The sequence below is a fragment of the Rhipicephalus microplus genome, chromosome 2, assembly GCF_043290135.1.
Source record: "Rhipicephalus microplus isolate Deutch F79 chromosome 2, USDA_Rmic, whole genome shotgun sequence".
Lineage (NCBI taxonomy): Eukaryota > Metazoa > Arthropoda > Arachnida > Ixodida > Ixodidae > Rhipicephalus > Rhipicephalus microplus.
Window position 1 is genome coordinate 132586368 of NC_134701.1, and position 21131 is coordinate 132607498.

The 21131-nt window shown below is 47.6% G+C and overlaps 39 non-coding genes across 39 annotated transcripts; all 39 read right to left on the reverse strand.

The window, feature by feature from the left end:
• Positions 1 to 58: 58 nt before the first annotated feature.
• Positions 59 to 177, reverse strand: TRNAL-UAA (transfer RNA leucine (anticodon UAA)). Its single transcript has 2 exons — positions 140 to 177; positions 59 to 104 (listed from the first exon to the last, which is right to left on the reverse strand). It is a non-coding gene; the product is annotated as a tRNA-Leu (tRNA).
• Positions 178 to 604: 427 nt separating this feature from the next.
• TRNAL-CAA (transfer RNA leucine (anticodon CAA)) lies at positions 605 to 723 on the reverse strand. The gene is made up of 2 exons: positions 686 to 723; positions 605 to 650 (listed from the first exon to the last, which is right to left on the reverse strand). It is a non-coding gene; the product is annotated as a tRNA-Leu (tRNA).
• A 434-nt stretch (positions 724 to 1157) lies between these two features.
• TRNAL-CAA (transfer RNA leucine (anticodon CAA)) lies at positions 1158 to 1276 on the reverse strand. Its single transcript has 2 exons — positions 1239 to 1276; positions 1158 to 1203 (listed from the first exon to the last, which is right to left on the reverse strand). It is a non-coding gene; the product is annotated as a tRNA-Leu (tRNA).
• A 793-nt stretch (positions 1277 to 2069) lies between these two features.
• Positions 2070 to 2188, reverse strand: TRNAL-UAA (transfer RNA leucine (anticodon UAA)). Its single transcript has 2 exons — positions 2151 to 2188; positions 2070 to 2115 (listed from the first exon to the last, which is right to left on the reverse strand). It is a non-coding gene; the product is annotated as a tRNA-Leu (tRNA).
• Positions 2189 to 2250: 62 nt separating this feature from the next.
• TRNAL-UAA (transfer RNA leucine (anticodon UAA)) lies at positions 2251 to 2369 on the reverse strand. The gene is made up of 2 exons: positions 2332 to 2369; positions 2251 to 2296 (listed from the first exon to the last, which is right to left on the reverse strand). It is a non-coding gene; the product is annotated as a tRNA-Leu (tRNA).
• Positions 2370 to 2619: 250 nt separating this feature from the next.
• TRNAL-UAA (transfer RNA leucine (anticodon UAA)) lies at positions 2620 to 2738 on the reverse strand. The gene is made up of 2 exons: positions 2701 to 2738; positions 2620 to 2665 (listed from the first exon to the last, which is right to left on the reverse strand). It is a non-coding gene; the product is annotated as a tRNA-Leu (tRNA).
• Positions 2739 to 2988: 250 nt separating this feature from the next.
• On the reverse strand, positions 2989 to 3107 carry TRNAI-UAU (transfer RNA isoleucine (anticodon UAU)). The gene is made up of 2 exons: positions 3070 to 3107; positions 2989 to 3034 (listed from the first exon to the last, which is right to left on the reverse strand). It is a non-coding gene; the product is annotated as a tRNA-Ile (tRNA).
• A 794-nt stretch (positions 3108 to 3901) lies between these two features.
• Positions 3902 to 4020, reverse strand: TRNAL-UAA (transfer RNA leucine (anticodon UAA)). The gene is made up of 2 exons: positions 3983 to 4020; positions 3902 to 3947 (listed from the first exon to the last, which is right to left on the reverse strand). It is a non-coding gene; the product is annotated as a tRNA-Leu (tRNA).
• A 249-nt stretch (positions 4021 to 4269) lies between these two features.
• Positions 4270 to 4388, reverse strand: TRNAI-UAU (transfer RNA isoleucine (anticodon UAU)). The gene is made up of 2 exons: positions 4351 to 4388; positions 4270 to 4315 (listed from the first exon to the last, which is right to left on the reverse strand). It is a non-coding gene; the product is annotated as a tRNA-Ile (tRNA).
• Positions 4389 to 5000: 612 nt separating this feature from the next.
• On the reverse strand, positions 5001 to 5119 carry TRNAL-CAA (transfer RNA leucine (anticodon CAA)). Its single transcript has 2 exons — positions 5082 to 5119; positions 5001 to 5046 (listed from the first exon to the last, which is right to left on the reverse strand). It is a non-coding gene; the product is annotated as a tRNA-Leu (tRNA).
• A 68-nt stretch (positions 5120 to 5187) lies between these two features.
• Positions 5188 to 5306, reverse strand: TRNAL-CAA (transfer RNA leucine (anticodon CAA)). Its single transcript has 2 exons — positions 5269 to 5306; positions 5188 to 5233 (listed from the first exon to the last, which is right to left on the reverse strand). It is a non-coding gene; the product is annotated as a tRNA-Leu (tRNA).
• Positions 5307 to 5372: 66 nt separating this feature from the next.
• TRNAL-UAA (transfer RNA leucine (anticodon UAA)) lies at positions 5373 to 5491 on the reverse strand. Its single transcript has 2 exons — positions 5454 to 5491; positions 5373 to 5418 (listed from the first exon to the last, which is right to left on the reverse strand). It is a non-coding gene; the product is annotated as a tRNA-Leu (tRNA).
• Positions 5492 to 6108: 617 nt separating this feature from the next.
• On the reverse strand, positions 6109 to 6227 carry TRNAL-UAA (transfer RNA leucine (anticodon UAA)). Its single transcript has 2 exons — positions 6190 to 6227; positions 6109 to 6154 (listed from the first exon to the last, which is right to left on the reverse strand). It is a non-coding gene; the product is annotated as a tRNA-Leu (tRNA).
• A 69-nt stretch (positions 6228 to 6296) lies between these two features.
• TRNAL-UAA (transfer RNA leucine (anticodon UAA)) lies at positions 6297 to 6415 on the reverse strand. The gene is made up of 2 exons: positions 6378 to 6415; positions 6297 to 6342 (listed from the first exon to the last, which is right to left on the reverse strand). It is a non-coding gene; the product is annotated as a tRNA-Leu (tRNA).
• A 798-nt stretch (positions 6416 to 7213) lies between these two features.
• On the reverse strand, positions 7214 to 7332 carry TRNAL-CAA (transfer RNA leucine (anticodon CAA)). The gene is made up of 2 exons: positions 7295 to 7332; positions 7214 to 7259 (listed from the first exon to the last, which is right to left on the reverse strand). It is a non-coding gene; the product is annotated as a tRNA-Leu (tRNA).
• Positions 7333 to 7399: 67 nt separating this feature from the next.
• On the reverse strand, positions 7400 to 7518 carry TRNAL-CAA (transfer RNA leucine (anticodon CAA)). Its single transcript has 2 exons — positions 7481 to 7518; positions 7400 to 7445 (listed from the first exon to the last, which is right to left on the reverse strand). It is a non-coding gene; the product is annotated as a tRNA-Leu (tRNA).
• A 794-nt stretch (positions 7519 to 8312) lies between these two features.
• TRNAL-UAA (transfer RNA leucine (anticodon UAA)) lies at positions 8313 to 8431 on the reverse strand. The gene is made up of 2 exons: positions 8394 to 8431; positions 8313 to 8358 (listed from the first exon to the last, which is right to left on the reverse strand). It is a non-coding gene; the product is annotated as a tRNA-Leu (tRNA).
• A 66-nt stretch (positions 8432 to 8497) lies between these two features.
• On the reverse strand, positions 8498 to 8616 carry TRNAL-CAA (transfer RNA leucine (anticodon CAA)). Its single transcript has 2 exons — positions 8579 to 8616; positions 8498 to 8543 (listed from the first exon to the last, which is right to left on the reverse strand). It is a non-coding gene; the product is annotated as a tRNA-Leu (tRNA).
• Positions 8617 to 8681: 65 nt separating this feature from the next.
• On the reverse strand, positions 8682 to 8800 carry TRNAL-UAA (transfer RNA leucine (anticodon UAA)). Its single transcript has 2 exons — positions 8763 to 8800; positions 8682 to 8727 (listed from the first exon to the last, which is right to left on the reverse strand). It is a non-coding gene; the product is annotated as a tRNA-Leu (tRNA).
• Positions 8801 to 9046: 246 nt separating this feature from the next.
• On the reverse strand, positions 9047 to 9165 carry TRNAL-CAA (transfer RNA leucine (anticodon CAA)). The gene is made up of 2 exons: positions 9128 to 9165; positions 9047 to 9092 (listed from the first exon to the last, which is right to left on the reverse strand). It is a non-coding gene; the product is annotated as a tRNA-Leu (tRNA).
• Positions 9166 to 9411: 246 nt separating this feature from the next.
• Positions 9412 to 9530, reverse strand: TRNAL-CAA (transfer RNA leucine (anticodon CAA)). The gene is made up of 2 exons: positions 9493 to 9530; positions 9412 to 9457 (listed from the first exon to the last, which is right to left on the reverse strand). It is a non-coding gene; the product is annotated as a tRNA-Leu (tRNA).
• Positions 9531 to 10333: 803 nt separating this feature from the next.
• TRNAI-UAU (transfer RNA isoleucine (anticodon UAU)) lies at positions 10334 to 10452 on the reverse strand. Its single transcript has 2 exons — positions 10415 to 10452; positions 10334 to 10379 (listed from the first exon to the last, which is right to left on the reverse strand). It is a non-coding gene; the product is annotated as a tRNA-Ile (tRNA).
• Positions 10453 to 11246: 794 nt separating this feature from the next.
• On the reverse strand, positions 11247 to 11365 carry TRNAL-UAA (transfer RNA leucine (anticodon UAA)). The gene is made up of 2 exons: positions 11328 to 11365; positions 11247 to 11292 (listed from the first exon to the last, which is right to left on the reverse strand). It is a non-coding gene; the product is annotated as a tRNA-Leu (tRNA).
• Positions 11366 to 11614: 249 nt separating this feature from the next.
• TRNAI-UAU (transfer RNA isoleucine (anticodon UAU)) lies at positions 11615 to 11733 on the reverse strand. Its single transcript has 2 exons — positions 11696 to 11733; positions 11615 to 11660 (listed from the first exon to the last, which is right to left on the reverse strand). It is a non-coding gene; the product is annotated as a tRNA-Ile (tRNA).
• Positions 11734 to 12345: 612 nt separating this feature from the next.
• TRNAL-CAA (transfer RNA leucine (anticodon CAA)) lies at positions 12346 to 12464 on the reverse strand. Its single transcript has 2 exons — positions 12427 to 12464; positions 12346 to 12391 (listed from the first exon to the last, which is right to left on the reverse strand). It is a non-coding gene; the product is annotated as a tRNA-Leu (tRNA).
• A 68-nt stretch (positions 12465 to 12532) lies between these two features.
• On the reverse strand, positions 12533 to 12651 carry TRNAL-CAA (transfer RNA leucine (anticodon CAA)). The gene is made up of 2 exons: positions 12614 to 12651; positions 12533 to 12578 (listed from the first exon to the last, which is right to left on the reverse strand). It is a non-coding gene; the product is annotated as a tRNA-Leu (tRNA).
• Positions 12652 to 12717: 66 nt separating this feature from the next.
• On the reverse strand, positions 12718 to 12836 carry TRNAL-UAA (transfer RNA leucine (anticodon UAA)). The gene is made up of 2 exons: positions 12799 to 12836; positions 12718 to 12763 (listed from the first exon to the last, which is right to left on the reverse strand). It is a non-coding gene; the product is annotated as a tRNA-Leu (tRNA).
• A 618-nt stretch (positions 12837 to 13454) lies between these two features.
• TRNAL-UAA (transfer RNA leucine (anticodon UAA)) lies at positions 13455 to 13573 on the reverse strand. Its single transcript has 2 exons — positions 13536 to 13573; positions 13455 to 13500 (listed from the first exon to the last, which is right to left on the reverse strand). It is a non-coding gene; the product is annotated as a tRNA-Leu (tRNA).
• Positions 13574 to 13642: 69 nt separating this feature from the next.
• TRNAL-UAA (transfer RNA leucine (anticodon UAA)) lies at positions 13643 to 13761 on the reverse strand. The gene is made up of 2 exons: positions 13724 to 13761; positions 13643 to 13688 (listed from the first exon to the last, which is right to left on the reverse strand). It is a non-coding gene; the product is annotated as a tRNA-Leu (tRNA).
• Positions 13762 to 14744: 983 nt separating this feature from the next.
• On the reverse strand, positions 14745 to 14863 carry TRNAL-CAA (transfer RNA leucine (anticodon CAA)). The gene is made up of 2 exons: positions 14826 to 14863; positions 14745 to 14790 (listed from the first exon to the last, which is right to left on the reverse strand). It is a non-coding gene; the product is annotated as a tRNA-Leu (tRNA).
• A 794-nt stretch (positions 14864 to 15657) lies between these two features.
• TRNAL-UAA (transfer RNA leucine (anticodon UAA)) lies at positions 15658 to 15776 on the reverse strand. The gene is made up of 2 exons: positions 15739 to 15776; positions 15658 to 15703 (listed from the first exon to the last, which is right to left on the reverse strand). It is a non-coding gene; the product is annotated as a tRNA-Leu (tRNA).
• A 66-nt stretch (positions 15777 to 15842) lies between these two features.
• Positions 15843 to 15961, reverse strand: TRNAL-CAA (transfer RNA leucine (anticodon CAA)). The gene is made up of 2 exons: positions 15924 to 15961; positions 15843 to 15888 (listed from the first exon to the last, which is right to left on the reverse strand). It is a non-coding gene; the product is annotated as a tRNA-Leu (tRNA).
• A 2252-nt stretch (positions 15962 to 18213) lies between these two features.
• Positions 18214 to 18332, reverse strand: TRNAL-UAA (transfer RNA leucine (anticodon UAA)). Its single transcript has 2 exons — positions 18295 to 18332; positions 18214 to 18259 (listed from the first exon to the last, which is right to left on the reverse strand). It is a non-coding gene; the product is annotated as a tRNA-Leu (tRNA).
• Positions 18333 to 18581: 249 nt separating this feature from the next.
• TRNAI-UAU (transfer RNA isoleucine (anticodon UAU)) lies at positions 18582 to 18700 on the reverse strand. The gene is made up of 2 exons: positions 18663 to 18700; positions 18582 to 18627 (listed from the first exon to the last, which is right to left on the reverse strand). It is a non-coding gene; the product is annotated as a tRNA-Ile (tRNA).
• Positions 18701 to 19315: 615 nt separating this feature from the next.
• TRNAL-CAA (transfer RNA leucine (anticodon CAA)) lies at positions 19316 to 19434 on the reverse strand. The gene is made up of 2 exons: positions 19397 to 19434; positions 19316 to 19361 (listed from the first exon to the last, which is right to left on the reverse strand). It is a non-coding gene; the product is annotated as a tRNA-Leu (tRNA).
• A 67-nt stretch (positions 19435 to 19501) lies between these two features.
• Positions 19502 to 19620, reverse strand: TRNAL-CAA (transfer RNA leucine (anticodon CAA)). Its single transcript has 2 exons — positions 19583 to 19620; positions 19502 to 19547 (listed from the first exon to the last, which is right to left on the reverse strand). It is a non-coding gene; the product is annotated as a tRNA-Leu (tRNA).
• Positions 19621 to 20414: 794 nt separating this feature from the next.
• TRNAL-UAA (transfer RNA leucine (anticodon UAA)) lies at positions 20415 to 20533 on the reverse strand. The gene is made up of 2 exons: positions 20496 to 20533; positions 20415 to 20460 (listed from the first exon to the last, which is right to left on the reverse strand). It is a non-coding gene; the product is annotated as a tRNA-Leu (tRNA).
• Positions 20534 to 20595: 62 nt separating this feature from the next.
• Positions 20596 to 20714, reverse strand: TRNAL-UAA (transfer RNA leucine (anticodon UAA)). Its single transcript has 2 exons — positions 20677 to 20714; positions 20596 to 20641 (listed from the first exon to the last, which is right to left on the reverse strand). It is a non-coding gene; the product is annotated as a tRNA-Leu (tRNA).
• Positions 20715 to 20963: 249 nt separating this feature from the next.
• TRNAI-UAU (transfer RNA isoleucine (anticodon UAU)) lies at positions 20964 to 21082 on the reverse strand. Its single transcript has 2 exons — positions 21045 to 21082; positions 20964 to 21009 (listed from the first exon to the last, which is right to left on the reverse strand). It is a non-coding gene; the product is annotated as a tRNA-Ile (tRNA).
• Positions 21083 to 21131: the final 49 nt, after the last annotated feature.

The window sequence follows — 21131 nt, forward strand, 5'->3', positions numbered from 1 at the left end:
TTTAACCCCAGCAAAAGAAGACACTGACTTTATGCTGGTAGTAAAGTAAAAAAGAGTTTGCCAGAAGTGGGATTCGAACCCACGCCCACATACGTGGACCAGAAGCCTCGTTCAACCCGTATAACAGGGCAAGGTTTCCCTTAAGTCTGGCGCCTTAGACCACTCGGCCATTCTGACACGATATTTCAGCGCAGCAAATGGAGACACTGACTTTGTTCTGGTGGTAAAGTAAAAAAGTTTCTCGGAAGTGGGAATCGAACCCACGTCCACATACGTGGACCAGAAGTCTAGTTCAACCCGTATTACTGGGCAAGGTTTCTCTTGAGGCTGGTGCCTTAGACCACTCGGCCCTTCTGACACGATGTTTTAACCCCAGCAAAAGAAGACATTGACTTTGTGCTGGAAGTAAAGTAAAAAAGTTTGTCAGAAGTGCGATTCGAACCCACGCACACATACGTGGACCAGAATTCTCGTTACACTCTTATCACTCGGCAAGGTTTACTTTGAGTCTGGCACCTTAGACCACTCGGCCATTCTGATACGATATGTCAGCCCCAGTAAAAGAAGACACTGACTTTGTGCTGGTAGTAAAGTAAAAAAAGTTTGTCAGAAGTGGAATTCGAACCCACGCCCACATACGTGGACCAGAAGCCTGGTTCGAGCCATATCACTGGGAAAGGTTTCCCTTGAGTCTGGCGCCTTAGACCACTCGGCTATTCTGACACGATATGTCAGCCTCAGCAAAAGAAGACGCTGACTCTGTGCTGGCAGAAAAAGTAAAAAAAATTTGACAGATGTGAGATTCGAACCCACGCACACATACGTGGAACAGAAGCCTCGTTCGACTCACATCACCGGGCAATGTTTCCCTTCAGTCTGGCGCCTTAGATCACTCGGCCATTCTGATACGATATGTCAGCCCCAGCAAAAGGAGACACTGACTTTGTTCTGTTAGTTAAGTAAAAAAGTTTGTCAGAAGAGGGATTCGAACCCACGCCCACATACGTAGACCAGAAGCCTCGTTCAACTCCTATCACTGAGCAAGGTTTCCCTTGAGTCTGGCGCCTTAGACCACTCGGTCATTCTGATACGATATATCAGCCCCAGCAAAAGATGACACTGACTTTATGCTCGTAGTAAAGTAAAAAAAAAGAGTTTGCCTGAAGTGGGATTTGAACCCACGCCCACACACCTTCACCAGAAGCCTCGTTCAACCCGTATAACTGAGCAAGGTTTCCCTTGAGTCTGGCACCTTAGACCACTCGGCCATTCGGACACGACATATCAGCCCAGAAAAAGGAGACACTGACATTGTTCTGGTAGTAAAGTAAAAAAAGTTTCTCAGAATAGGATTTCAACCCACGCCCACTACGTAGACCAGAAGCCTCGTTCAACCCGTATCCCCGGGCAAGGTTTCCCTTAAGTCTGGCGCCTTGGACCACTCGGTCATTCTGACACGATATTTCAGCCCAGCAAAAGGAGACACTGACTTGCTTCTGGTAGTAGATTAAAAAATTTTCTCAGAAGTGGGATTCGAACCAACGCCCACATAAGTGGATCAGAAGCCTCGTTCAACCCGTATCACTGGCCAAGGTTTCCCTTAAGTCTTGCGCCTTCGACCACTCGGCCATTCTGACACAATATTTCAGCCCAGCAAAAGGAGACACTGACATTGTTCTCGTAGTAAAGTAAAAAAAAAGATTGTCAGAAGTGGGATTCGAACCCACGTCCACATACGTGGACCAAAGGCCTTGTTTAACCCGTATCACCGGGCAATGTTTCCCTTAGGTCTGGTGCCTTAGACAACTCCGCCGTTCTGACACGATATATAAGCTGCAGCAAAAGAAGACACTGACTTTGTTCTGGTAGTAAAGTAAAAAAAGTTTGTCAGAAGTGGGATTTGCACCCACGCACACATACGTGGACCAGAAGCCTCGTTCATCTCGTATGACTGGACATGGTTTCCCTTGAGTCTAGCGCCTTCGACCACTCGGCCATTCTGACACAATATTTCAGCCCAGCAAAAAGAGACACTGACTTTGTGCTGGTAGTAAATAAAAAAAAGAGTTTGTCAGAAGTGGGATTCGAACCCACGCCCACATACGTAGACCAGAAGCTTAGTTCAACGCGTATCACTGGGCAAGGTTTCCCTTAGGTCTGGCGCATTGGACCACTCGGCCATTCTGACACGATATTTCAGCCCAGCAAAAGGAGACACTGACTTTCTTCTGGTAGTAGATTAAAAAAATTTGTCAGAAGTGGGCATCGAACCCACGCACACATACGTGGACCAGAAGCCTCGTTCAACCCGTATCACTGGGCAAGGTTTCTCTTAAGTCTGGCGCCTTCGACCACTCGGCCATTCTGACACAATATTTCAGCCCAGCAAAAGGAGACACTGACTTTATTCTGGTAGTAAATTAAAAAAAGTTTGTCAGAATAGGATTCGAACCCACGCCCACATACGTGTACCAGAAGCCTCGTTCAACCCGTTACACTGGGCAAGGTTTCCCATGAGTCTGGAGCCTTAGACCACTCGGCTATTCTGATACGATACATCAGCCCCAGCAAAAGATGACACTGACTTTGTGCTCGTAGTAAAGTAAAAAAAGAAGAGTTTGTCTGAAGTGGGATTTGAACCCACGCCCACATACGTAGACCAGAAGCCTCGTTCAACCCGTATCACCAGGCAAGGTTTCCCTTAAGTCTGGCGCATTGGACCACTCGGCCATTCTGACACAATATTTCAGCCCAGCAAAAGGAGACACTGACTTTGTTCTGGTAGTAAAGTAAAAAAAGTTTGTCAGAATAGGATTCGAACCCACGCCCGCATACGTGGACCAGAAGCCTCGTTCAACCCGTTACACTGGGCAAGGTTTCCGATGAGTCTGGAGCCTTAGACTACTCGGCTATTCTGATACGATACATCAGCCCCAGCAAAAGATGACACTGACTTTGTGCTCGTAGTAAAGTAAAAAAAGAAGAGTTTGTCTCAAGTGGGATTTGAACCCACGCCCACATACGTAGACCAGAAGCCTCGTTCGACCCGTATCCACGGGCAAGGTTTCCCATAAGTCTGGCGCCTTGGACCACTCGGCCATTCTGACACGATATTTCAGCCCAGCTAAAGGAGGCACTGACTTTCTTCTGGTAGTAGATTAAAAAACTTTCTCAGAGGTGGGATTCGAACCCACGCCCACATAAGTGGATCAGAAGCCTCGTTCAACCCGTATCGCTGGGCAAGGTTTCCCTTGAGTCTGGCGCCTTCGACCACTCGGCCATTCTGACACGATATTTCAGCCCAGCAAAAGGAGACACTGACATTGTTCTGGTAGTAAAGTAAAAAAAAAAGATTGTCAGAAGTGTAATTCGAACCCACGTCCACATACGTGGACCAAAGGCCTTGTTTAACCCGTATCACCGGGCAATGTTTCCCTTAAGTCTGGTGCCTTAGACAACTCGGCCGTTCTGACACGATATATAAGCTGCATCAAAAGAAGACACTGACTTTGTTCTGGTAGTAAAGTAAAAAAAGTTTGTCAGAAGTGGGATTCGCACCCACGCACACATACGTGGACCAGAAGCCTCGTTCATCTCGTATGACTGGACACAGTTTCCCTTGAGTCTAGCGCCTTCGACCACTCGGCCATTCTGACACAATATATCAGCCCAGCAAAAGGAGACACTGACTTTGTGCTGGTAGTAAATAAAAAAAGATTGTCAGAAGTGGGATTCGAACCCACGTCCACATACGTAGACCAAAGGCCTTGTTTAACCCGTATCACCGGGCAATGTTTCCCTTAAGTCTGGTGCCTTAGACAACTCGGCCGTTCTGACACGATATATAAGCAGCAGCAAAAGAAGACACTGACTTTGTTCTGGTGGTAAAGTAAAAAAAGTTTGTCAGAAGTGGGATTCGAACCCACGCCCATATACGTGGACCAGAAGCCTCGTTCAACCCGTATCACTGGGCAAGGTTTCCCTTAAGTCTGGCGCCTTCCACCACTCGGCCATTCTGACACAATATTTCAGCCCAGCAAAAGGAGACACTGACTTTGTTCTGGTAGTAAAGTAAAAAAAGTTTGTCAGAATAGGATTCGAACCCACGCCCGCATACATGGACCAGAAGCCTCGTTCAACCCGTTACACTGGGCAAGGTTTCCCATGAGTCTGGAGCCTTAGACCACTCGGCTATTCTGATACGATACATCAGCCCCAGCAAAAGATGACACTGACTTTGTGCTCGTAGTAAAGTAAAAAAGAAGAGTTTGTCTCAAGTGGGATTTGAACCCACGCCCACATACGTAGACCAGAAGCCTCGTTCGACCCGTATCAACGGGCAAGGTTTCCCATAAGTCTGGCGCCTTGAACCACTCGGCCATTCTGACACGATATTTCAGCCCAGCTAAAGGAGGCACTGACTTTCTTCTGGTAGTAACTTAAAAAACTTTCTCAGAAGTGGGATTCGAACCCACGCCCACATAAGTGGATCAGAAGCCTCGTTCAACCCGTATCGCTGGGCAAGGTTTCCCTTAAGTCTGGTGCCTTAGACAACTCGGCCGTTCTGACACGATATATAAGCTGCAGCAAAAGAAGACACTGACTTTGTTCTGGTAGTAAAGTAAAAAAAGTTTGTCAGAAGTGGGATTCGCACCCACGTCCACATACGTGGACCAAAGGCCTTGTTTAACCCGTATCACCGGGCAATGTTTCCCTTAAGTCTGGTGCCTTAGACAACTCGGCCGTTCTGACACGATATATAAGCTGCAGCAAAAGAAGACACTGACTTTGTTCTGGTAGTAAAGTAAAAAAAGTTTGTCAGAAGTGGGATTCGCACCCACGCACACATACGTGGACCAGAAGCCTCGTTCATCTCGTATGACTGGACACGGTTTCCCTTGAGTCTAGCGCCTTCGACCACTCGGCCATTCTGACACAATATTTCAGCCCAGCAAAAAGAGACACTGACTTTGTACTGAGAGTAAATAAAAAAAAGAGTTTGTCAGAAGTGGGATTCGAACCCACGCCCACATACGTGGACCAGAAGCCTCGTTCAACTCCTATCACTGGGCAAGGTTTCCCTTGAGTCTGGTGCCTTAGACCACTCGGTCATTCTGATACGATATATCAGCCCCAGCAAAAGATGACGCTGACTTTATGCTCGTAGTAAGGTAAAAAAAAGAGTTTTGTCTGAAGTGGGATTTGAACCCACGCCCACACACCTGGACCAGAAGCCTCGTTCAACCCGTATCACTGAGCAAGGTTTCCCTTGAGTCTGGCGCCTTCGACCACTCGGCCATTCTGACACAATATTTCAGCCCAGCAAAAAGAGACACTGACTTTGTGCTGGTAGTAAATAAAAAAAAAGAGTTTGTCAGAAGTGGGATTCGAACTCACGCCCACATACATGGACCAGAAGCCTCATTCAACCTGTATCACTGGGCAAGGTTTCCCTTAAGTCTGGCGCCTTCGACCACTCGGCCATTCTGACGCAATATTTTAGTCCTAACCCAAGGAGACACTGGCTTTGTTATTGTACTAAAATAAAAAAAAGTTTGTCAGAAGTGGGATTCACACCACGCCCACCTACGTAGACCAGAAGCCTCGATCAACCCGTATCACTGCGCAAGGTTTCCCTTGAGTCTGGCGCCTTAGACCACTCGGCTATTCTGATACGATATGTCAGCCTCAGCAAAAGAAGACGCTGACTCTGTGCTGGCAGAAAAAGTAAAAAAAAATTGACAGAAGTGAGATTCGAACCCAAGCCCACATACGTGGACCAGAAGCATCGTTCAACACGTATCACTGGGCAAGGTTTCCCTTAAGGCTGGCGCCTTCGACCACTCGGCCATTCTGACACAATATTTCAGTTCAGCAAAAGGAGACACTGACTTTGTGCTGGTAGAAAAGTAAAAAAAAACCGAGTTTGTCAGAAGTGCGAATCGAACCCACGCCCACATACGTGGACCAGAAGCCCCGTTCAACCCGTATCACTGGGCAAGGTTTCCCTTGAGTCTGGCTCCTTAGGCCACTCGGCCATGCTGACACGATATATCAGCCCAAGCAAAAAACACTGACTTTATGCTGGTAGTAAAGTAAAAAAAAGATTGTCAGAAGTGGGATTCAAACCCACGCCCACATACGTGGACCAGAAGCCTCGTTCAACCCGTATCTCCGGGCAAGGTTTCCCTTAAATCTGGCGCCTTCGACCACTCAGCCATTCTGATACGATACATCAGCCCCAGCAAAAGATGACACTGACTTTGTGCTCGTAGTGAAGTAAAAAAAGAAGAGTTTGTCTGAAGTGGGATTTGAACCCACGCCCACATACGTAGACCAGAAGCCTCGTTCAACCCGTATCACCAGGCAAGGTTTCCCTTAAGTCTGGCGCCTTGGACCACTCGGCCATTCTGACACAATATTTCAGCCCAGCAAAAGGAGACACTGACTTTGTTCTGGTAGTAAAGTAAAAAAAGTTTGTCAGAATAGGATTTGAACCCACGCCCGCATACGTGGACCAGAAGCCTCGTTCAACCCGTTACACTGGGCAAGGTTTCCGATGGGTCTGGAGCCTTAGACTACTCGGCTATTCTGATACGATACATCAGCCCCAGCAAAAGATGACACTGACTTTGTGCTCGTAGTAAAGTTAAAAAAGAAGAGTTTTTCTCAAGTGGGATTTGAACCCACGCCCACATACGTAGACCAGAAGCCTCGTTCGACCCGTATCAACGGGCAAGGTTTCCCATACGTCTGGCGCCTTGGACCACTCGGCCATTCTGACACGATATTTCAGCCCAGCTAAAGGAGGCACTGACTTTCTTCGGGTAGTAGATTAAAAAACTTTCTCAGAGGTGGGATTCGAACCCACGCCCACATAAGTGGATCAGAAGCCTCGTTCAACCCGTATCGCTGGGCAAGGTTTCCCTTGAGTCTGGCGCCTTCGACCACTCGGCCATTCTGACACGATATTTCAGCCCAGCAAAAGGAGACACTGACTTTGTGCTGGTAGAAAAGTAAAAAAAAACGAGTTTGTCAGAAGTGCGAATCGAACCCACGCCCACATACGTGGACCAGAAGCCCCGTTCAACCCGTATCACTGGGCAAGGTTTCCCTTGAGTCTGGCTCCTTAGGCCACTCGGCCATGCTGACACGATATATCAGCCCAAGCAAAAAACACTGACTTTATGCTGGTAGTAAAGTAAAAAAAGTTTGTCAGAAGTGGGATTCGAACCCACGCCCACATACGTGGACCAGAAGCCTCGTTCAACTCCTATCACTGGGCAAGGTTTCCCTTGAGTCTGGCGCCTTAGACCACTCGGTCATTCTGATACGATATATCAGCCCCAGCAAAAGATGACACTGACTTTATGCTCGTAGTAAGGTAAAAAAAAGAGTTTGTCTGAAGTGGGATTTGAACCCACGCCCACACACCTGGACCAGAAGCCTCGTTCAACCCGTATCACTGAGCAAGGTTTCCCTTGAGTCTGGCGCCTTAGACCACTCGGCCATTCGGACACGACATATCAGCCCAGCAAAAGGAGACACTCACATTGTTCTGGTAGTAAAGTAAAAAAAGTTTGTCAGAATAGGATTTCAACCCACGCCCACATACGTAGACCAGAAGCCTCGTTCAACCCGTATCACCGGGCAAGGTTTCCCTTAAGTCTGGCGCCTTGGACCACTCGGCCATTCTGACACGTTATTTCAGCCCAGCAAAAGAAGACACTGACTTTCTTCTGGTAATAGATTAAAAAATTTTCTCAGAAGTGGGATTCGAACCCACGCCCACATAACTGGATCAGAAGCCTCGTTCAACCCGTATCACTGGCCAAGGTTTCCCTTAAGTCGGGCGCCTTCGACCACTCGGCCATTCTGACACAATATTTCAGCCCAGCAAAAGGAGACACTGACTTTGTTCTGGTAGTAAAGTAAAAAAAAAGATTGTCAGAAGTGGGATTCGAACCCACGTCCACATACGTGGACCAAAGGCCTTGTTTAACCCGTATCACCGGGCAATGTTTCCCTTAAGTCTGGTGTCTTGGACAACTCGGCCGTTCTGACACGATATATAAGCTGCAGCAAAAGAAGACACTGACTTTGTTCTGGTAGTAAAGTAAAAAGAGTTTGACAGAAGTGGGATTCGCACCCACACAAACATACGTGGACCAGAAGCCTCGTTCATCTCGTATGACTGGACACGGTTTCCCTTGAGTCTAGCGCCTTCGACCACTCGGCCATTCTGACACAATATTTCAGCCCAGCAAAAAGAGACACTGACTTTGTGCTGGTAGTAAATAAAAAAAAAAGTTTGTCAGAAGTGGGATTCGAACCCACGCCCACATACATGGACCAGAAGCCTCATTCAACCTGTATCACTGGGCAAGGTTTCCCTTAAGTCTGGCGCCTTCGACCACTCGGCCATTCTGACACAATATTTCAGCCCAGCAAAAAAAGACACTGACTTTGTTCTGGTAGAAAAGTAAAAAACAGAGTTCGTCAGAAGTGGGAATCGAACCCACGTCCACATACGTGGACCAGGAGTCTAGTTCAACCCGTATCACTGGGCAAGGTTTCTCTTGAGCCTGGTGCCTTAGACCACTCGGCCCTTCTGACACGATGTTTTAACCCCAGCAAAAGAAGACACTGACTTTATGCTGGTAGTAAAGTAAAAAAGAGTTTGCCAGAAGTGGGATTCGAACCCACGCCCACATACGCGGACCAGAAGCCTCGTTCAACCCGTATAACAGGGCAAGGTTTCCCTTAAGTCTGGCGCCTTAGACCACTCAGCCATTCTGACACGATATTTCAGCGCAGCAAATGGAGACACTGACTTTGTTCTGGTGGTAAAGTAAAAAAGTTTCTCGGAAGTGGGAATCGAACCCACGTCCACATACGTGGACCAGAAGTCTAGTTCAACCCGTATTACTGGGCAAGGTTTCTCTTGAGGCTGGTGCCTTAGACCACTCGGCCCTTCTGACACGATGTTTTAACCCCAGCAAAAGAAGACATTGACTTTGTGCTGTTAGTAAAGTAAAAAAGAGTTTGTCAGAAGTGGGATTCGAACCCACGCCGACATACGTGGACCAGAAGCCTCGTTCAACCCGTATAACAGGGCAAGGTTTCCCTTGAGTCTGGCGCCTTAGACCACTCGGCCATTCTGACACGACATATAAGCCCCAGCAAAAAAAGACACTGACTTTGTGCTGGAAGTAAAGTAAAAAAGTTTGTCAGAAGTGCGATTCGAACCCACGCACACATACGTGGACCAGAATTCTCGTTACACTCTTATCACTCGGCAAGGTTTACTTTGAGTCTGGCACCTTAGACCACTCGGCCATTCTGATACGATATGTCAGCCCCAGTAAAAGAAGACACTGACTTTGTGCTGGTAGTAAAGTAAAAAAAGTTTGTCAGAAGTGGAATTCGAACCCACGCCCACATACGTGGACCAGAAGCCTGGTTCGAGCCATATCACTGGGAAAGGTTTCCCTTGAGTCTGGCGCCTTAGACCACTCGGCTATTCTGACACGATATGTCAGCCTCAGCAAAAGAAGACGCTGACTCTGTGCTGGCAGAAAAAGTAAAAAAAATTTGACAGATGTGAGATTCGAACCCACGCACACATACGTGGAACAGAAGCCTCGTTCGACTCACATCACCGGGCAATGTTTCCCTTCAGTCTGGCGCCTTAGATCACTCGGCCATTCTGATACGATATGTCAGCCCCAGCAAAAGGAGACACTGACTTTGTTCTGTTAGTTAAGTAAAAAAGTTTGTCAGAAGAGGGATTCGAACCCACGCCCACATACGTAGACCAGAAGCCTCGTTCAACTCCTATCACTGAGCAAGGTTTCCCTTGAGTCTGGCGCCTTAGACCACTCGGTCATTCTGATACGATATATCAGCCCCAGCAAAAGATGACACTGACTTTATGCTCGTAGTAAAGTAAAAAAAAAGAGTTTGCCTGAAGTGGGATTTGAACCCACGCCCACACACCTTCACCAGAAGCCTCGTTCAACCCGTATAACTGAGCAAGGTTTCCCTTGAGTCTGGCACCTTGGACCACTCGGCCATTCTGACACAATATTTCAGCCCAGCAAAAGGAGACACTGACTTTGTTCTGGTAGTAAAGTAAAAAAAGTTTGTCAGAATAGGATTCGAACCCACGCCCGCATACGTGGACCAGAAGCCTCGTTCAACCCGTTACACTGGGCAAGGTTTCCGATGAGTCTGGAGCCTTAGACTACTCGGCTATTCTGATACGATACATCAGCCCCAGCAAAAGATGACACTGACTTTGTGCTCGTAGTAAAGTAAAAAAAGAAGAGTTTGTCTCAAGTGGGATTTGAACCCACGCCCACAAACGTAGACCAGAAGCCTCGTTCGACCCGTATCAACGGGCAAGGTTTCCCATAAGTCTGGCGCCTTGGACCACTCGGCCATTCTGACACGATATTTCAGCCCAGCTAAAGGAGGCACTGACTTTCTTCTGGTAGTAGATTAAAAAACTTTCTCAGAGGTGGGATTCGAACCCACGCCCACATAAGTGGATCAGAAGCCTCGTTCAACCCGTATCGCTGGGCAAGGTTTCCCTTGAGTCTGGCGCCTTCGACCACTCGGCCATTCTGACACGATATTTCAGCCCAGCAAAAGGAGACACTGACATTGTTCTGGTAGTAAAGTAAAAAAAAAAGATTGTCAGAAGTGTAATTCGAACCCACGTCCACATACGTGGACCAAAGGCCTTGTTTAACCCGTATCACCGGGCAATGTTTCCCTTAAGTCTGGTGCCTTAGACAACTCGGCCGTTCTGACACGATATATAAGCTGCATCAAAAGAAGACACTGACTTTGTTCTGGTAGTAAAGTAAAAAAAGTTTGTCAGAAGTGGGATTCGCACCCACGCACACATACGTGGACCAGAAGCCTCGTTCATCTCGTATGACTGGACACAGTTTCCCTTGAGTCTAGCGCCTTCGACCACTCGGCCATTCTGACACAATATATCAGCCCAGCAAAAGGAGACACTGACTTTGTGCTGGTAGTAAATAAAAAAAGATTGTCAGAAGTGGGATTCGAACCCACGTCCACATACGTAGACCAAAGGCCTTGTTTAACCCGTATCACCGGGCAATGTTTCCCTTAAGTCTGGTGCCTTAGACAACTCGGCCGTTCTGACACGATATATAAGCAGCAGCAAAAGAAGACACTGACTTTGTTCTGGTGGTAAAGTAAAAAAAGTTTGTCAGAAGTGGGATTCGAACCCACGCCCATATACGTGGACCAGAAGCCTCGTTCAACCCGTATCACTGGGCAAGGTTTCCCTTAAGTCTGGCGCCTTCCACCACTCGGCCATTCTGACACAATATTTCAGCCCAGCAAAAGGAGACACTGACTTTGTTCTGGTAGTAAAGTAAAAAAAGTTTGTCAGAATAGGATTCGAACCCACGCCCGCATACATGGACCAGAAGCCTCGTTCAACCCGTTACACTGGGCAAGGTTTCCCATGAGTCTGGAGCCTTAGACCACTCGGCTATTCTGATACGATACATCAGCCCCAGCAAAAGATGACACTGACTTTGTGCTCGTAGTAAAGTAAAAAAGAAGAGTTTGTCTCAAGTGGGATTTGAACCCACGCCCACATACGTAGACCAGAAGCCTCGTTCGACCCGTATCAACGGGCAAGGTTTCCCATAAGTCTGGCGCCTTGAACCACTCGGCCATTCTGACACGATATTTCAGCCCAGCTAAAGGAGGCACTGACTTTCTTCTGGTAGTAACTTAAAAAACTTTCTCAGAAGTGGGATTCGAACCCACGCCCACATAAGTGGATCAGAAGCCTCGTTCAACCCGTATCGCTGGGCAAGGTTTCCCTTAAGTCTGGTGCCTTAGACAACTCGGCCGTTCTGACACGATATATAAGCTGCAGCAAAAGAAGACACTGACTTTGTTCTGGTAGTAAAGTAAAAAAAGTTTGTCAGAAGTGGGATTCGCACCCACGTCCACATACGTGGACCAAAGGCCTTGTTTAACCCGTATCACCGGGCAATGTTTCCCTTAAGTCTGGTGCCTTAGACAACTCGGCCGTTCTGACACGATATATAAGCTGCAGCAAAAGAAGACACTGACTTTGTTCTGGGAGTAAAGTAAAAAAAGTTTGTCAGAAGTGGGATTCGCACCCACGCACACATACGTGGACCAGAAGCCTCGTTCATCTCGTATGACTGGACACGGTTTCCCTTGAGTCTAGCGCCTTCGACCACTCGGCCATTCTGACACAATATTTCAGCCCAGCAAAAAGAGACACTGACTTTGTACTGAGAGTAAATAAAAAAAAGAGTTTGTCAGAAGTGGGATTCGAACCCACGCCCACATACGTGGACCAGAAGCCTCGTTCAACTCCTATCACTGGGCAAGGTTTCCCTTGAGTCTGGTGCCTTAGACCACTCGGTCATTCTGATACGATATATCAGCCCCAGCAAAAGATGACGCTGACTTTATGCTCGTAGTAAGGTAAAAAAAAGAGTTTTGTCTGAAGTGGGATTTGAACCCACGCCCACACACCTGGACCAGAAGCCTCGTTCAACCCGTATCACTGAGCAAGGTTTCCCTTGAGTCTGGCGCCTTCGACCACTCGGCCATTCTGACACAATATTTCAGCCCAGCAAAAAGAGACACTGACTTTGTGCTGGTAGTAAATAAAAAAAAAGAGTTTGTCAGAAGTGGGATTCGAACTCACGCCCACATACATGGACCAGAAGCCTCATTCAACCTGTATCACTGGGCAAGGTTTCCCTTAAGTCTGGCGCCTTCGACCACTCGGCCATTCTGACGCAATATTTTAGTCCTAACCCAAGGAGACACTGGCTTTGTTATTGTACTAAAATAAAAAAAAGTTTGTCAGAAGTGGGATTCACACCACGCCCACCTACGTAGACCAGAAGCCTCGATCAACCCGTATCACTGCGCAAGGTTTCCCTTGAGTCTGGCGCCTTAGACCACTCGGCTATTCTGATACGATATGTCAGCCTCAGCAAAAGAAGACGCTGACTCTGTGCTGGCAGAAAAAGTAAAAAAAAAATTGACAGAAGTGAGATTCGAACCCAAGCCCACATACGTGGACCAGAAGCATCGTTCAACACGTATCACTGGGCAAGGTTTCCCTTAAGGCTGGCGCCTTCGACCACTCGGCCATTCTGACACAATATTTCAGTTCAGCAAAAGGAGACACTGACTTTGTGCTGGTAGAAAAGTAAAAAAAAACCGAGTTTGTCAGAAGTGCGAATCGAACCCACGCCCACATACGTGGACCAGAAGCCCCGTTCAACCCGTATCACTGGGCAAGGTTTCCCTTGAGTCTGGCTCCTTAGGCCACTCGGCCATGCTGACACGATATATCAGCCCAAGCAAAAAACACTGACTTTATGCTGGTAGTAAAGTAAAAAAAAGATTGTCAGAAGTGGGATTCAAACCCACGCCCACATACGTGGACCAGAAGCCTCGTTCAACCCGTATCTCCGGGCAAGGTTTCCCTTAAATCTGGCGCCTTCGACCACTCAGCCATTCTGATACGATACATCAGCCCCAGCAAAAGATGACACTGACTTTGTGCTCGTAGTGAAGTAAAAAAAGAAGAGTTTGTCTGAAGTGGGATTTGAACCCACGCCCACATACGTAGACCAGAAGCCTCGTTCAACCCGTATCACCAGGCAAGGTTTCCCTTAAGTCTGGCGCCTTGGACCACTCGGCCATTCTGACACAATATTTCAGCCCAGCAAAAGGAGACACTGACTTTGTTCTGGTAGTAAAGTAAAAAAAGTTTGTCAGAATAGGATTTGAACCCACGCCCGCATACGTGGACCAGAAGCCTCGTTCAACCCGTTACACTGGGCAAGGTTTCCGATGGGTCTGGAGCCTTAGACTACTCGGCTATTCTGATACGATACATCAGCCCCAGCAAAAGATGACACTGACTTTGTGCTCGTAGTAAAGTTAAAAAAGAAGAGTTTTTCTCAAGTGGGATTTGAACCCACGCCCACATACGTAGACCAGAAGCCTCGTTCGACCCGTATCAACGGGCAAGGTTTCCCATACGTCTGGCGCCTTGGACCACTCGGCCATTCTGACACGATATTTCAGCCCAGCTAAAGGAGGCACTGACTTTCTTCGGGTAGTAGATTAAAAAACTTTCTCAGAGGTGGGATTCGAACCCACGCCCACATAAGTGGATCAGAAGCCTCGTTCAACCCGTATCGCTGGGCAAGGTTTCCCTTGAGTCTGGCGCCTTCGACCACTCGGCCATTCTGACACGATATTTCAGCCCAGCAAAAGGAGACACTGACTTTGTGCTGGTAGAAAAGTAAAAAAAACCGAGTTTGTCAGAAGTGCGAATCGAACCCACGCCCACATACGTGGACCAGAAGCCCCGTTCAACCCGTATCACTGGGCAAGGTTTCCCTTGAGTCTGGCTCCTTAGGCCACTCGGCCATGCTGACACGATATATCAGCCCAAGCAAAAACACTGACTTTATGCTGGTAGTAAAGTAAAAAAAGTTTGTCAGAAGTGGGATTCGAACCCACGCCCACATACGTGGACCAGAAGCCTCGTTCAACTCCTATCACTGGGCAAGGTTTCCCTTGAGTCGGGCGCCTTAGACCACTCGGTCATTCTGATACGATATATCAGCCCCAGCAAAAGATGACACTGACTTTATGCTCGTAGTAAGGTAAAAAAAAGAGTTTGTCTGAAGTGGGATTTGAACCCACGCCCACACACCTGGACCAGAGGCCTCGTTCAACCCGTATCACTGAGCAAGGTTTCCCTTGAGTCTGGCGCCTTAGACCACTCGGCCATTCGGACACGACATATCAGCCCAGCAAAAGGAGACACTCACATTGTTCTGGTAGTAAAGTAAAAAAAGTTTGTCAGAATAGGATTTCAACCCACGCCCACATACGTAGACCAGAAGCCTCGTTCAACCCGTATCACCGGGCAAGGTTTCCCTTAAGTCTGGCGCCTTGGACCACTCGGCCATTCTGACACGTTATTTCAGCCCAGCAAAAGAAGACACTGACTTTCTTCTGGTAATAGATTAAAAAATTTTCTCAGAAGTGGGATTCGAACCCACGCCCACATAACTGGATCAGAAGCCTCGTTCAACCCGTATCACTGGCCAAGGTTTCCCTTAAGTCGGGCGCCTTCGACCACTCGGCCATTCTGACACAATATTTCAGCCCAGCAAAAGGAGACACTGACTTTGTTCTGGTAGTAAAGTAAAAAAAAAGATTGTCAGAAGTGGGATTCGAACCCACGTCCACATACGTGGACCAAAGGCCTTGTTTAACCCGTATCACCGGGCAATGTTTCCCTTAAGTCTGGTGTCTTGGACAACTCGGCCGTTCTGACACGATATATAAGCTGCAGCAAAAGAAGACACTGACTTTGTTCTGGTAGTAAAGTAAAAAGAGTTTGACAGAAGTGGGATTCGCACCCACACAAACATACGTGGACCAGAAGCCTCGTTCATCTCGTATGACTGGACACGGTTTCCCTTGAGTCTAGCGCCTTCGACCACTCGGCCATTCTGACACAATATTTCAGCCCAGCAAAAAGAGACACTGACTTTGTGCTGGTAGTAAATAAAAAAAAGAGTTTGTCAGAAGTGGGATTCGAACCCACGCCCACATACATGGACCAGAAGCCTCATTCAACCTGTATCACTGGGCAAGGTTTCCCTTAAGTCTGGCGCCTTCGACCACTCGGCCATTCTGACACAATATTTCAGCCCAGCAAAAAAAGACACTGACTTTGTTCTGGTAGAAAAGTAAAAAACAGAGTTCGTCAGAAGTGGGAATCGAACCCACGTCCACATACGTGGACCAGAAGTCTAGTTCAACCCGTATCACTGAGCAAGGTTTCCCTTGAGTCTGGCACCTTAGACCACTCGGCCATTCGGACACGACATATCAGCCCAGAAAAAGGAGACACTGACATTGTTCTGGTAGTAAAGTAAAAAAAGTTTCTCAGAATAGGATTTCAACCCACGCCCACTACGTAGACCAGAAGCCTCGTTCAACCCGTATCCCCGGGCAAGGTTTCCCTTAAGTCTGGCGCCTTGGACCACTCGGTCATTCTGACACGATATTTCAGCCCAGCAAAAGGAGACACTGACTTGCTTCTGGTAGTAGATTAAAAAATTTTCTCAGAAGTGGGATTCGAACCAACGCCCACATAAGTGGATCAGAAGCCTCGTTCAACCCGTATCACTGGCCAAGGTTTCCCTTAAGTCTTGCGCCTTCGACCACTCGGCCATTCTGACACAATATTTCAGCCCAGCAAAAGGAGACACTGACATTGTTCTCGTAGTAAAGTAAAAAAAAAAGATTGTCAGAAGTGGGATTCGAACCCACGTCCACATACGTGGACCAAAGGCCTTGTTTAACCCGTATCACCGGGCAATGTTTCCCTTAGGTCTGGTGCCTTAGACAACTCCGCCGTTCTGACACGATATATAAGCTGCAGCAAAAGAAGACACTGACTTTGTTCTGGTAGTAAAGTAAAAAAAGTTTGTCAGAAGTGGGATTTGCACCCACGCACACATACGTGGACCAGAAGCCTCGTTCATCTCGTATGACTGGACATGGTTTCCCTTGAGTCTAGCGCCTTCGACCACTCGGCCATTCTGACACAATATTTCAGCCCAGCAAAAGGAGACACTGACTTTGTGCTGGTAGTAAATAAAAAAAGATTGTCAGAAGTGGGATTCGAACCCACGTCCACATACGTGGACCAAAGGCCTTGTTTAACCCGTATCACCGGGCAATGTTTCCCTTAAGTCTGGTGCCTTAGACAACTCGGCCGTTCTGACACGATATATAAGCAGCAGCAAAAGAAGACACTGACTTTGTTCTGGTGGTAAAGTAAAAAAAGTTTGTCAGAAGTGGGATTCGAACCCACGCCCATATACGTGGACCAGAAGCCTCGTTCAACTCCTATCACTGGGCAAGGTTTCCCTTGAGTCTGGCGCCTTAGACCACTCGGTCATTCTGATACGATATATCAGCCCCAGCAAAAGATGACACTGACTTTATGCTCGTAGTAAGGTAAAAAAAGAGTTTGTCTGAAGTGGGATTTGAACCCACGCCCACACACCTGGACCAGAAGCCTCGTTCAACCGGTATCACTGAGCAAGGTTTCCCTTGAGTCTGGCGCCTTAGACCACTCCGCCATTCGGACACGACATATCAGCCCAGCAAAAGGAGACACTGACATTGTTCTGGTAGTAAAGTAAAAAAAGTTTGTCAGAATAGGATTTCAACCCACGCCCACATACGTAGACCAGAAGCCTCGTTCAACCCGTATCACCGGGCAAGGTTTCCCTTAAGTCTGGTGCCTTGGACCACTCGGCCATTCTGACACGATATTTCAGCCCAGCAAAAGGAGACACTGACTTTCTTCTAGTAGTAGAATAAAAAAATTTTCTCAGAAGTGGGATTCGAACCCACGCCCACATAACTGGATCAGAAACCTCGTTCAACCCGTATCACTGGCCAAGGTTTCCCTTAAGTCTGGCGCCTTCGACCACTTGGCCATTCTGACACAATATTTCAGCCCAGCAAAAGGAGACACTGACTTTGTTCTGGTAGTAAAGCAAAAAAAAGATTGTCAGAAGTGGGATTCGAACCCACGTCCACATACGTGGACCAAAGGCCTTGTTTAACCCGTATCACCGGGCAATGTTTCCCTTAAGTCTGGTGCCTTAGACAACTCGGCCGTTCTGACACGATATATAAGCTGCAGCAAAAGAAGACACTGACTTTGTTCTGATAGTAAAGTAAAAAACGTTTGTCAGAAGTGGGATTCGCACCCACGCACATATACGTGGACCAGAAGCCTCGTTCATCTCGTATGACTGGACACGGTTTCCCTTGAGTCTAGCGCCTTCGACCACTCGGCCATTCTGACACAATATTTCAGCCCAGCAAAAAGAGACACTGACTTTGTGCTGGTAGTAAATAAAAAAAGAGTTTCTCAGAAGTGGGATTCGAACCCACTCCCACATACGTAGACCAGAAGCCTAGTTCAACGCGTATCACTGGGCAAGGTTTCCCTTAGGTCTGGCGCCTTGGACCACTCGGCCATTCTGACACGATATTTCTGCCCAGCAAAAGGAGACACTGACTTTGTTCTGGTAGTAGATTAAAAAATTTTGTCAGAAGGGGGATTCGAACCCACGCACACATACGTGGACCAGAAGCCACGTTCAACCCGTATCACTGGGCAAGGTTTCCCTTAAGTCTGGCGCCTTCCACCACTCGGCCATTCTGACACAATATTTCAGCCCAGCAAAAGGAGACACTGACTTTGTTCTGGTAGTAAAGTAAAAAAAGTTTGTCAGAATAGGATTCGAACCCACGCCCGCATACATGGACCAGAAGCCTCGTTCAACCCGTTACACTGGGCAAGGTTTCCCATGAGTCTGGAGCCTTAGACCACTCGGCTATTCTGATACGATACATCAGCCCCAGCAAAAGATGACACTGACTTTGTGCTCGTAGTAAAGTAAAAAAGAAGAGTTTGTCTCAAGTGGGATTTGAACCCACGCCCACATACGTAGACCAGAAGCCTCGTTCGACCCGTATCAACGGGCAAGGTTTCCCATAAGTCTGGCGCCTTGGACCACTCGGCCATTCTGACACGATATTTCAGCCCAGCTAAAGGAGGCACTGACTTTCTTCTGGTAGTAAAGTAAAAAAAGTTTGTCAGAAGTGGGATTCGCACCCACGCACACATACGTGGACCAGAAGCCTCGTTCATCTCGTATGACTGGACACAGTTTCCCTTGAGTCTAGCGCCTTCGACCACTCGGCCATTCTGACACAATATTTCAGCCCAGCAAAAAGAGACACTGACTTTGTGCTGGTAGTAAATAAAAAAAAGAGTTTGTCAGAAGTGGGATTCGAACCCACGCCCACATACCTGGACCAGAAGCCTCGTTCAACTCCTATCACTGGGCAAGGTTTCCCTTGAGTCTGGCGCCTTAGACCACTCGGTCATTCTGATACGATATATCAGCCCAGCAAAAGGAGACACTGACATTGTTCTGGTAGTAAAGTAAAAAAAAAAGATTGTCAGAAGTGGGATTCGAACCCACGTCCACATACGTGGACCAAAGGCCTTGTTTAACCCGTATCACCGGGCAATGTTTTCCTTAAGTCTGGTGCCTTAGACAACTCGGCCGTTCTGACACGATATATAAGCTGCAGCAAAAGAAGACACTGACTTTGTTCTGGTAGTAAAGTAAAAAAAGTTTGTCAGAAGTGGGATTCGAACCCACGCCCACATACGTGGACCAGAAGCCTCGTTCAACTCCTATCACTGGGCAAGGTTTCCCTTGAGTCTGGCGCCTTAGACCACTCGGTCATTCTGATACGATATATCAGCCCCAGCAAAAGATGACACTGACTTTATGCTCGTAGTAAGGTAAAAAAAAGAGTTTGTCTGAAGTGGGATTTGAACCCACGCCCACACACCTGGACCAGAAGCCTCGTTCAACCTGTATCACTGAGCAAGGTTTCCCTTGAGTCTGGCGCCTTAGACCACTCGGCCATTCGGACACGACATATCAGCCCAGCAAAAGGAGACACTGACATTGTTCTGGTAGTAAAGTAAAAAAAAGTTTGTCAGAATAGGATTTCAACCCACGCCCACATACGTAGACCAGAAGCCTCGTTCAACCCGTATCACCGGGCAAGGTTTCCCTTAAGTCTGGCGCCTTGGACCACTCGGCCATTCTGACACGATATTTCAGCCCAGCAAAAGGAGACACTGACTTTCTTCTGGTAGTAGAATAAAAAAATTTTCTCAGAAGTGGGATTCGAACCCACGCCCACATAACTGGATCAGAAACCTCGTTCAACCCGTATCACTGGCCAAGGTTTCCCTTAAGTCTGGCGCCTGCGACCACTTGGCCATTCTGACACAATATTTCAGCCCAGCAAAAGGAGACACTGACTTTGTTCTGGTAGTAAAGCAAAAAAAAGATTGTCAGAAGTGGGATTCGAACCCACGTCCACATACGTGGACCAAGGGCCTTGTTTAACCCGTATCACCGGGCAATGTTTCCCTTAAGTCTGGTGCCTTAGACAACTCGGCCGTTCTGACACGATATATAAGCTGCAGCAAAAGAAGACACTGACTTTGTTCTGATAGTAAAGTAAAAAAAGTTTGTCAGAAGTGGGATTCGCACCCACGCACATATACGTGGACCAGAAGCCTCGTTCATCTCGTATGACTGGACACGGTTTCCCTTGAGTCTAGCGCCTTCGACCACTCGGCCATTCTGACACAATATTTCAGCCCAGCAAAAAGAGACACTGACTTTGTGCTGGTAGTAAATAAAAAAAGAGTTTGTCAGAAGTGGGATTCGAACCCACGCCCACATACGTAGACCAGAAGCGTAGTTCAACGCGTATCACTGGGCAAGGTTTCCTTTAGGTCTGGCGCCTTGGACCACTCGGCCATTCTGACACGATATTTCTGCCCAGCAAAAGGAGACACTGACTTTGTTCTGGTAGTAGATTAAAAAATTTTGTCAGAAGTGGGATTCGAACCCACGCACACATACGTGGACCAGAAGCCACGTTCAACCCGTATCACTGGGCAAGGTTTCCCTTAAGTCTGGCGCCTTCCACCACTCGGCCATTCTGACACAATATTTCAGCCCAGCAAAAGGAGACACTGACTTTGTTCTGGTAGTAAAGTAAAAAAAGTTTGTCAGAATAGGATTCGAACCCACGCCCGCATACGTGGACCAGAAGCCTCGTTCAACCCGTTACACTGGGCAAGGTTTCCCATGAGTCTGGAGCCTTAGACCACTCGGCTATTCTGATACGATACATCAGCCCCAGCAAAAGATGACACTGACTTTGTGCTCGTAGTAAAGTAAAAAAGAAGAGTTTGTCTCAAGTGGGATTTGAACCCACGCCCACATACGTAGACCAGAAGCCTCGTTCGACCCGTATCAACGGGCAAGGTTTCCCATAAGTCTGGCGCCTTGGACCACTCGGCCATTCTGACACGATATTTCAGCCCAGCTAAAGGAGGCACTGACTTTCTTCTGGTAGTA